A 10,672-nucleotide genomic window follows, 5' to 3' on the forward strand; every position below is an offset into this window, starting at 1 on the left:
CATAAACTGAACTTGAAACCATCAAGTCTGGAATAGGTGATGGCTTCTTCAGATGCACAGACACCTACACAAGGCACAGGGATCATGAAGAGTCATAACACTATCTAAGGAAAACAGTAAAGTAATAGAGAACACAGTAAGAATACAATAATTAACCCAAAGAAACGGAGATTCAGGAATTACCAGAGAAATAATTCAAAATAATTATTCTAAAGATGATCACAGAGCTTCAAGAGAACATAGAAAAATAATAATGCTTTCAGGAAAACAACACAAGCACAAAATAAGTTCAACAAGCAGATAGAAAGCATTAAAAAGAAACAAAGAATGAGCTGAAGAATTCAATAGAGAGCTTCAATATCAGACTTGACCAAGCAGAAGAAAGAATCAGGGACCTCCAAGACAGATCATTTGGAATTATCCATCCTGAGGAGCAAAAAGAAGGACGAATGAAATGGAATTAAGAAAGCCTAGAGGACCAATGGAATGACAATAAGAGGAACAATTTACACATCATTGGAGTCCCAGAAGGAGAAGAGCAGGAGAAAGGATTGTGGAAAGCTTACTTGAAGGAATAATGGCTGAGAAGTTCCCAAACCTTGGGACAGATTTGGACATCAAAGTTCATAAAACAATTAGGTCGCTCCAAAATTCCAATCCAAAGATTTTTTTTCTCCAAGACTCATTATAATAAAACCCTCTAACATCAAAGACAATGTCAAACCATCAAGAGCAAAATCATTCTCTCATACAAAGGAACCTGTATAAGGCTATGAGAGGATTTCTCAACAAAATCTTTACAGACCAGGAGAGGACAGAACGATATATTCAAAGGGCTGAAAGAAAAAACACTGCCAACCAAGAATGCTTTATCTAGCAAAGTTGTCCTTCAGAATTAAAGGCAAAATAAAGCCAATCCCTATAAACAAAAGCTAAGGGAATTTATCACCACTAGACCTATCTCACAAGAAATCCTGGAAGGCGTTTTTCAAGCTAACACAAAAAGACACTTATTGGTAACATGAAAATCTATAAGACACAGGTAAAGCCATGTCTATATATTCAGTTTCAGAATATTCTAACACTTTAACATGGAGGCATGTTGACCACCTAATTCTAGTATATTGGTTGAAGGACAAAAGAACTGAATACAGCTGGAGTAACAATAACTTGTTAATGAATATGAAATTTAAAAACAAGTGAAGTGTGATATCAAAAATATCAAATGGGTATGGGGGGTATAAAAGGTTGAGTTTTTGTATACAAACAAAATTAAGTTGTTATCAGCTTAAAATAGATTGTCATATCTTTAAGACATTTCAAGTAAGCCTCTCACAAAACAAAAATCTGTAGCAGATACAAACAAGGTAAGAAGAAGAAAATCAGAGTACCAACTACAAAAATCATTAATTCACAAAGGAAGACAGCAAGAGAAAAAAGGAACAAAGAAACTTATAAAACAGTCAGTAAAGAATGAACACATCATTGTGGCATGTGGGATCTTTAGTAACAGCATGTGGAATCTTTAGCTGCAGCCTGCATGATGCAACTGAAAAAAAAAAAGATCCCACATGCCACAATGAAGATCTTGCATGTGGCAAGGAAGATCCCGAGTGCCACAACTAAGACGCGGCATAGCCAAATAAATAAATCTTTTTTTTAAAAGAAAAGAAGAATTAACATGTCAGCAATCACTCCTTACATATCAATAAGTTCTTTAAATGTAAATGGGCTAAATGCGCCAATCAAAAGAGATGGAGTGGCTAGATGGATAAATAAACAAACCCACTTATATGCTGCCTACAAGGGACTCACTTCTGATTCAAGGACACATACAGGCTCAAAATGAGGGGATGAAAAGATACTCCAGGCAAGCAGAAAGCAAAATACTTACAACAGACAATATGGACTTTAAGCCAAAAACAGGAAGAAGAATTAAAGAAGGTCAAATAATGTAAGGTTTATAATTACATTATAATAATGTAATTATAAAGGGTCAATTCGTCAAGAAGATACAACAATATTAAATATATACAAATCCAACATTAGAGCTAAATATATTAAGCAAATACTAACAAATCTGAAGGGAGTAATAAACAACGATCCAACAATAGTATGAGACTTTAATACCCTGCTTTCAACAATGGATAGGGTTTCCCTGGTGGCACACTGGTTAAGAATCCATCTGCCAATGCAGGGAACACAGGTTCGAGCCCTGGTCCGCGAAGATCTCACATGCCACGGAGCAACTGTGTCCCTGCACTACAACTACTGAGCCTGTGCACTAGAGCCCGCGAGCCACAACTACTGAAGCCCGCACGCCTAGAGCCCGTGCTCCACAACAAGAGAAGCCACTGCAATGAGAAGCCCACACACCACAACAAAGAGTAGGCCACGCTCACCACAACTAGAGAAAGCCCGCACGCAGCAATGAAGATCCAATGCAGCCAAAAATAAATAAATAAAATAAATAAATAAAAAATTTTAAAAATCACCAATAAAGCATAAGAAAAAAAAAGGGATAGATCATGCAGACAGAAAATCAAGTTGAACTATACTTTAGACAAAATGGACCTAACAGGACATTCCATCCAACAGCAACAGAATACCCTTCTCCTCAAGAACACAAGGAATATTCTCCAGGACAGGTCATGTGTTAGGTCACAAAACTATTTTTAAGAAATCTTAAAATCTTATCCTTAATCTTAAAAGACTGACATTATACCAAATATCTTCTCTGATCACAAATATAAAACTAGATATCAATGACAGGAGAGAAACTGGAAAATTCACAACTATGTGGAAATTAAATAATACACACCTGAAAAACCAATGTCAAAGATAAAATCAAAAAGGAAATTTAAAAATATCTTGAAACAAATGTAAATGTAAACACAACATACTAAAACCTATGGGATGCTGCCAAAGCAGTTGTAAGAGGGAAGTTTAAAGGCAAGAAACACCAGATATTTTGAGGGGAGAAAAAGGTCTCAAAAAACAACGTAATTTTACACCTCAGGGGAAGAGAAAAACAAACTAAGCCCAAACTTAGCAGAAAGAAGGAAATAACAAAGAACAGAGAAGAAATAAATGAAGTACAAATTAGAGAAAATTTAAAAAATCAACGAAACCAAGAGTTGGTTTTTTAAAAGATAAACAAAATTTTAGCTAGACTTACCAAGAAAAAAAAAACGAGAGAAGACTCAAATAAAATTATGAATGAAAAGGAAGACACAGATACAAAGGATTATAAATATCCACGCCATTCAAAGGCATCTAGAGACTCCATGCAATCCCTATCAAAACTCCAAAGGCATTTTTCGCAGAATTAGTAAAGAACAATTCTAAATTTGTAAAAAAGGTCTCATAAAGCCAAAGCAATAATGAGAAAGAGGAAAGCTGGAGGAATCAAACTATCTGATTTTAAACTATATGACAAAACTATAGTTATCAAAACAGTATGGTACTGACATAAAGAGACACATAGACCAATGTAGCAAAACTGAGAGCCCACTATAGGTTAAACTAATATTTGACAAGGCAGACAAGAATATTCAAGGGGAAAGAAAAGTCTCTTCAATAAATGGTATTGGGAAAACTTGATATTCATATGCAGAACAGTGAAACTGGACACATATCTTACACCACTCACAAAAATTAACTTCAAATAGATTAAGGATTTAAATTAAACGTAAGACCTCCAAATGTAAAATTTCTGTAAGAAAACACAGGGAACAAGTTCCTTGCCATTGAAATTAACACAGGTTATATCCAAAATATATTTTAAAAACTCATACAATTCAATAGCAAAATAACTAACAATCCAATTTAAAAATAAGGGGAGATAGCTAGTGGGAAGAAGTCACATAGCACAGGGAGATCAGCTCAGTGCTTTGTGACCACCTAGAGGGGTGGGATAGGGAGGGTGGGAGGGAGACGCAAGAGGGAGGGGATATATATATGTATATGAATAGCTGATTGACTTTGTTATACAGCAGAAACTAACACACCATTGTGAAGCAATTACACTCTAATAAAGATGTAATAAATAAATAAATAAGAAAAGAAATTCAATTCCAACTGGACTAAAACCAAAAAGGGAAATTACTGATTAAAAACTCATTTATTAAAAATAAATAAATAAATAAGGGGAGGATCTGAATAGACAGTTTCCTAAGAAGACACACAGATGGTCAATAGGCACATGAAAATATGCTCAATATCACTAAGACTCAGGTAAATCCAAATCAAAACCACAATGAGCTACCACCTCACACCTGTCAGAATGGCTATCATCAAAATGATGAGAAATGCTGTTGGTGAGGATGTGGAGAAAAGGGAATTCTTGTACATTGTTGGTGGCAGTACAACCACTACAGAAAACAGAATGGAGGTTCTTCAAAAAATTAAAAATAGAGCTAACATATGATCCAGCAATTCTACTTCTTGGTATATATTATAAGGAAATGAAACCTCCATCAAATAATATGCACTCCCATATTCATTGCAGCATTATTCACAATAACCAAGTCACAGAAAGAACCTAATGATCCACTGACAGATAACTGGATAAACATATACATACACACAGTGCAATATTATTCAGCCACTAAAAAAGAATGCTATCTTACCATCTGTGATAACCTAAATAGAGCTGGAGGCTTTATGCTAAGTGAAATAAGTCAGACAGAAAAGACAAATACTGTATTATTTCACTTATATGTGGAATCTAAAAAAAATCGAATTCACAGAAACAGAGACTGGAGTAGTGGTTACCAGGGACTAAAGGGTGGGGGAAATGTGGAGATGCTGGTCAAAGGGTATGGACTTCCAGTTATAAGAGGAATAAATTCCAGAGCTGTAATGTCCATAAAAAACCCCACAACAACAACAACCCCTCCCCCCCCAAAAAAAGACAAATGACTCATAAACCCAACCAATCTAGATAATTAAGAAAATTAATTTCAACCAAGTATTAAAGAACAGGACTTGACCTATGTTAATTACCTTTATATGACACTGAAATAATATATTTGTTGAACAGTGACATTCATCTTTTACCTTATAAAGAAGCAATACCGCAGTCACATCTGACACAGGATTTCTGAATCTGCATATTGGATGCAAAGAGTGGAATGCTGCTACCCTTACCAATAATAATAGTAACCATATGGATTCCTACCAGAAACTGAAAGCTGACTATGTATTAGATGCTGCTGCTGTTATCAGAATGATTACCATTCACAAATCAATGAGAAAAGTAGGCACAGAAAATGTGAAGCATGTGCCCAAGTTCAGGAAATGAAGGTAGGATACAAATCAAGAATAATTTCATCCAAAAAGTAAACCAATGATGTTATCATTGATAAAATAACACTTGTTCATTAACTTAATATAGCTCACAAATTATAAGAAATTCATCCCCAAACTCTTAATAGGAATATAGTTCTAACTGTAAAGATGACAACAGGAGGAAGATCTATAAACTAGATTGTCAAATAGAACATTCTGTAATGATGGAAATGTTCTATTATTTGAGTTGTCCAATCCAGTCGTCATTAGCCTGGTGGTTCTCAAATGAGGGGTAATGTGTCCACCTAGGAGATATCTACCAGTACTGGAGAACATTTTTGGTTGTCACAATCAAGAGGTGTCACTGGTATCCAGTGGGGAGAACCCAGGGATGTTGCCAAATATCATACAATGGACAGGACATCCTCCACAAAATATCATAGGACAACTGAAAATGTCAATTGCGTTGAGGTAGAGAAAAGCTGAACTAACCACATACGGCTAGTAAGCACTTGAGTATGGCTAATGAGAAAGGAGAAATTAATTTTTAAATTAATGTACTTTTAATTAAGAAAATTTAATTTAATAATGATTATACAGCTTTACTTAGATATATAAAGTATGTAGCTAGAGACAATGAGCATAATATAAAAATAAGGATCTTGTTTCTCAAGTATTTTAAAAACTGAGTATCTTCAAAGAACAGATTCTGGGATTAACATATACACACTACTAAATATACAATTGATTACCAGCAAAGACCTACTGCATAGCACAGGGAACTATACTCATTATCTTGTAATAACCTATAATGGAAAAGAATGGAAAAGAATATATATGTATATGTATATACATAACAGAATCACTTTGCTGTGTACCTGAAAATAACACAACACTGTAAATCAACCATACTTCAATACAATTTTTTTTTAATTTAGGAAAATAGTGAGCATAAATAAAAGCATAAAAGTGAACACCCATGAAGCTTTAGGACACATGTCCCGGCACCAAACAGGAAATTACAGGGAAACTCTCCCTCTGTCACTGCAGGCCACTCACTCTTGTAGGGTCTCTACCCCCTTTTCTTTGTCCTGCAGTTCTTGCTTCATCTGGGTCAGCTCTCGTTTTAATCCGGAAAGCTAAAGACAAATTACATTTTTTTTTCCACATAAAGAAGCTGTGAAAAATGATTTCTACAGTTGTTAGCATTGTCATCTAAGTTTCTGACTAGCTTGCAATTCACGGGGTCACCCAGTCTCTCCATGACCTCCCATCCCTGGCACATCAAACAGCCTTGGCAGAGGGGCTGGCTCGCTTAGACACAAAAGGCCCGGGTCACAAACAGCTTTCTACCCATGTGGAGCCCTGGAACCGGCAACGATGTTCTTTTTCAAGGTATTGATTTACACATTGCAATGAGCAAACTCTGTCATACGTTTTTCATCCTCTCTTCCACTTACTACCCACAGATCCCACCTAGGAAACACTGTTGCTCAAAGCATGGCTTCCCACTACCTGAAAGTCAGTCGCCTGCAGTACTTATTTAAACAGGTGCTAGGACCCACTCCAGGCCTTGTTAAAACTCCACCTCTGGCTCCTTCAGAAGAAACCCCGCGTCTTCCCCAGGTCCTCCTGGGAAGGTCCACCACACTCGCTCCCCCTCTTCCATACACAGTGACACACGTGTGGGGACGAATCGAGGACACGGTGACTGCATGGGACAGGGAGGGCTTGCAGACCCGGGGCAGCCCCTCCGAGCCCCTCGTGGAGGAGAGAGACCCCTCCACCCACCTCTGGAGAAGCCTGCCGACCCTGGAGCCTGGTGACAAAGTGCCTTCGGAGCAAGGGGACATAGGGCACAGCCCAGGAAGTGATTTTAAACCTAATGGTTCCCATGTCTTTTGTTCAGCATCTTCGGGGCACCTGGCAAGCCTGCTCACACAGCATCCAGTGAAAATCGCAGGAAGGCCGACGTCTGGGATCTCGTAACAGGTGCAGCACCTGGTCACAGGATGGGGCGAGCTCATGTTTCTAAGACGCCGAGAAAAATCCCCACGCAGATGTCTGATCGCTCCAGAAAGCAGGCATACTGACAGCCTTTCTGAACCGCGCTGGCTGGGGTTGGGAGCCATCTCCGGCAGCCGGGCGGGCAGGGGACACTTAATTGTGGGCCATTCACTGGCAGGGAGCCCTGCCTCTTCCAGGGGCAGCCAGCATGGTAATGAGACAGTTTCTATGGAAATGGGGATGGGGCTCACACTTTGAACTGATGCCCCAGGTGTTTTTTGTTGGTGCACTAGAATGTGAGAACCACAGCATTAAAAGAGACACTCTGGTTTAGGCACTGAGACACTAGGATGGGAGGCTTGGTCTCCAAGATGTCTCTTGTACCCCCTCCCAGACACCAAAGACAAGAGGATGAAGGGATGGAACACGGTGGCACACAAAGAACCCGGCACCACTGGCAAGGAGCACCGGCACCTTCTGGTCAAACACCATCGCAGGCAAGATTTCTCTGGGAATACAGAGACCAGGGAAGAACAGCAGATGCTAAAGCTGCCAAGGGACAGAGCTGGCATCCCACTAATACAGGGAAGCAGCCCTGTGAGGTCGGGCCCTGACATCCCCAAATCTTTCCAAATGTCGGATGAATTTAGCCCTATGAAATACACAGAGGGATACAAGCAATTTTTTGTTAGATGGGCTGAGGCTTTAAAATGAAACTTTTCTCTTCCTATCAAAGGAATTAAGTAAATCATAATAAGTGATGTTATCAGTATATAAAAAATACACATGCTGCTTCTAGTGTAAAAACACTCATTTTTACTCACCCCATCCCGATGACTTGTTATTTCTGCTTTTATTTGGAGTGGGTTGTACTTAGTATTTGTTGAATATCCAGAAAAGGCTAAATAGAAAGAAAATATTTTATTTTACAATAGAGCCATTAAAATAAATAAATGCATACAGACAAGACCTTCATATTCACCTTATTAATTACCTCTTAGCATCACACATACAAATTAACATTACCACTGACAACTAAAGAACTAACATTTCACAGCCTCAAATTTTTATAATGGTTGATTTTTACTTAAGGATTTGTTTGCAGATGACATGACCCTTTATATGAAAAATCTGAAAGAAATGACCAAAAAAAAAAAAACAAACTTCCAGTGACTAATAAATGATATAGCAAGATTGTAGGATATAAGGTTATTATGTAAAAGTCAATTGCTTTCCTAAATACCATCAATAAACAAGTGGATCTGACATTTAAAACACAATACCATTCACATAGCACCCTCAAAAGTGAAATACTTAGTTATAAGTCTAACAAAACTTGTGCAAGAGCTATACAAAGAAAATTACAAATCTCTGATGAACTGAAACAAAGAAGAACTAAATAAATGAAGAGACATTCCATGTTCATGAATGGGAAAGATTCGATACTGTCAAGATGTCACTTCTTTCCAGCATGCTTTATAGATTCAAAACAATCCCAATCAAAATTCTAGCAACTTATTTTTTGGACATCAACAAATTGATTCTAAAAGGACAATAGGCCCAGAACAGCCAACACAATACTGAAGAAGAACAAAGCTGGAGAACTGACACTATCAGACCTCAAGACAATATAAAGCTACAGTAATCAAGAAAGTACGGTAGTGGCAAAATAATAGGATAGCAAAGACAGTCTTTTCAATAAATGGTGCTGGAACAAGTGGACATCCACATGCCAAAAAACAAAAAAGAATCATCTAGACAGACTTCACACCCTTCACAAAATTTAACTCAAGACCTAAATATAAAAGGCAAAACTGTAAAACTCTTAGAAGATTACATAGGAGAACACTAATAAGACCTTGGTTTGGAAATGTCATTTAGGTACAATACCAAAGGCATGATCCATGAAAGAAATAATGGGTAAGTTCAACTTCATTAAAATTAAAACTTCTGCTCAGTGAAAGACAATGTCAACAGATGTGAGACAACAAATCACAGACTGGGAGGGAACATTTGCAAAAGACACATCTGATACAGAACTGTTATCCAAAATATAGAAAGAATACTTAAAACTCAACAATGAGGGAACAAACAACTCAATTAAACGGGCCAGAGACCTTAACGGACACCTCACTGAAGAAGATAAACAGACAGCAAAGCATATGAAAACAAGATGCTCTAAATCATATGTCACCAGGGAAATGAAAATTAAAACAACAGTGAGATTCCACCACACACCTATTAGAATAGCCAAAATGAGAACATGTACAGCACCAAATGCTGGTGAGGATGTGGAGCAACAGGAACTCCCATTCACTGCTGGAAGGAATGCAAGATGCTACAGCCACTTTGGCAGTTTCTCACAAAACTAAACATACTCTTACCATGTGATCCAGCAGTCACACTCCTTCGTGTTTACTCAAACGAACTGAAAATGTACATCTACATAAAAACTTGCACACTGCAGAAGGTTCATAACTGAAAACTGCCAAAACCTGGAAGCAACCTAGATGCCCTTCAACAGGTGAATGGTAAATAAACTTTATTACATCCAGACCATACAGTATTATTCAGCACTAAAAAAGAGAAAAGAAAAAAAAAGTCAGGAAGCCATAATAAGATATGAAGAAACCTAAAATATACATGTGAAAAAATATACAAGTGACAAAAGCCCATCTGAAAAGTCTGCATGTTATATGATTCCAAGTATACAACAATCTGGAAAAGGCAAAAGCTGTGGATTCTACAGCAAAAGAATCAGCCATTGCCAGAGGTTGTAAGGGGGAGGGGGGGAATTAATAGGTAGAAACCAGAAGATTTTTAGAGAAGTGAAAATACTCTAAAAGATACTATAATGATACGTACATGTCAGTATATGGAGGTCCAAACTCACAGAATGTACAGCACCAAGAGGGAACCTATTATAAACGATGAACGCTGGGTAATGATGATATGTCAATATATGTTCATCAGTTGTAACAAATGTGCCCTCTGGTAAGTGATGGGGGAGGTCGTGTATGTGTAGGAGCAGTGGGATATGGGAACTTTCTGTACTTTCTGCTGAATTTTGCTGTAAATGTAAAACTGTAAAAAATAAAGTTTTTTAAAGGTAGCTTTACAGTAATCTGTCAGTATATGGCAGACCTGAGAAAATGCAAGTCCTCCAAGGTTTTTTCCCCACACAAACTGAAGAGCCCACACTTTTATCCTGAGTTGGATTTCACAGATATGTAATAGCTAAAATACAATACATGGCTTACTGCTTTCTTAAACACTGCAGTGCACATGATTTAAAGTCCTTTTATAGGCAGAGCATCATTAACAAGAATAACCCATATCTAGGGGTGAATAAGACACACAGAACTTTTACACA

At 37.6% G+C, this 10,672-nt stretch overlaps 1 long non-coding RNA gene across 1 annotated transcript; it reads right to left on the minus strand.

Annotated features, from left to right (window-relative positions):
* Nucleotides 1-6,308: 6,308 nt before the first annotated feature.
* Nucleotides 6,309-9,789, minus strand: LOC309653339. Its single transcript, XR_014259107.1, has 3 exons — nucleotides 9,684-9,789; nucleotides 8,124-8,200; nucleotides 6,309-6,431 (listed from the first exon to the last, which is right to left on the minus strand). It is a non-coding gene; the product is annotated as an uncharacterized lncRNA (long non-coding RNA).
* Nucleotides 9,790-10,672: the final 883 nt, after the last annotated feature.

Source organism: Balaenoptera physalus (assembly GCF_965194825.1).
Source record: "Balaenoptera physalus genome assembly, chromosome: Y".
Taxonomy (NCBI): domain Eukaryota; kingdom Metazoa; phylum Chordata; class Mammalia; order Artiodactyla; family Balaenopteridae; genus Balaenoptera; species Balaenoptera physalus.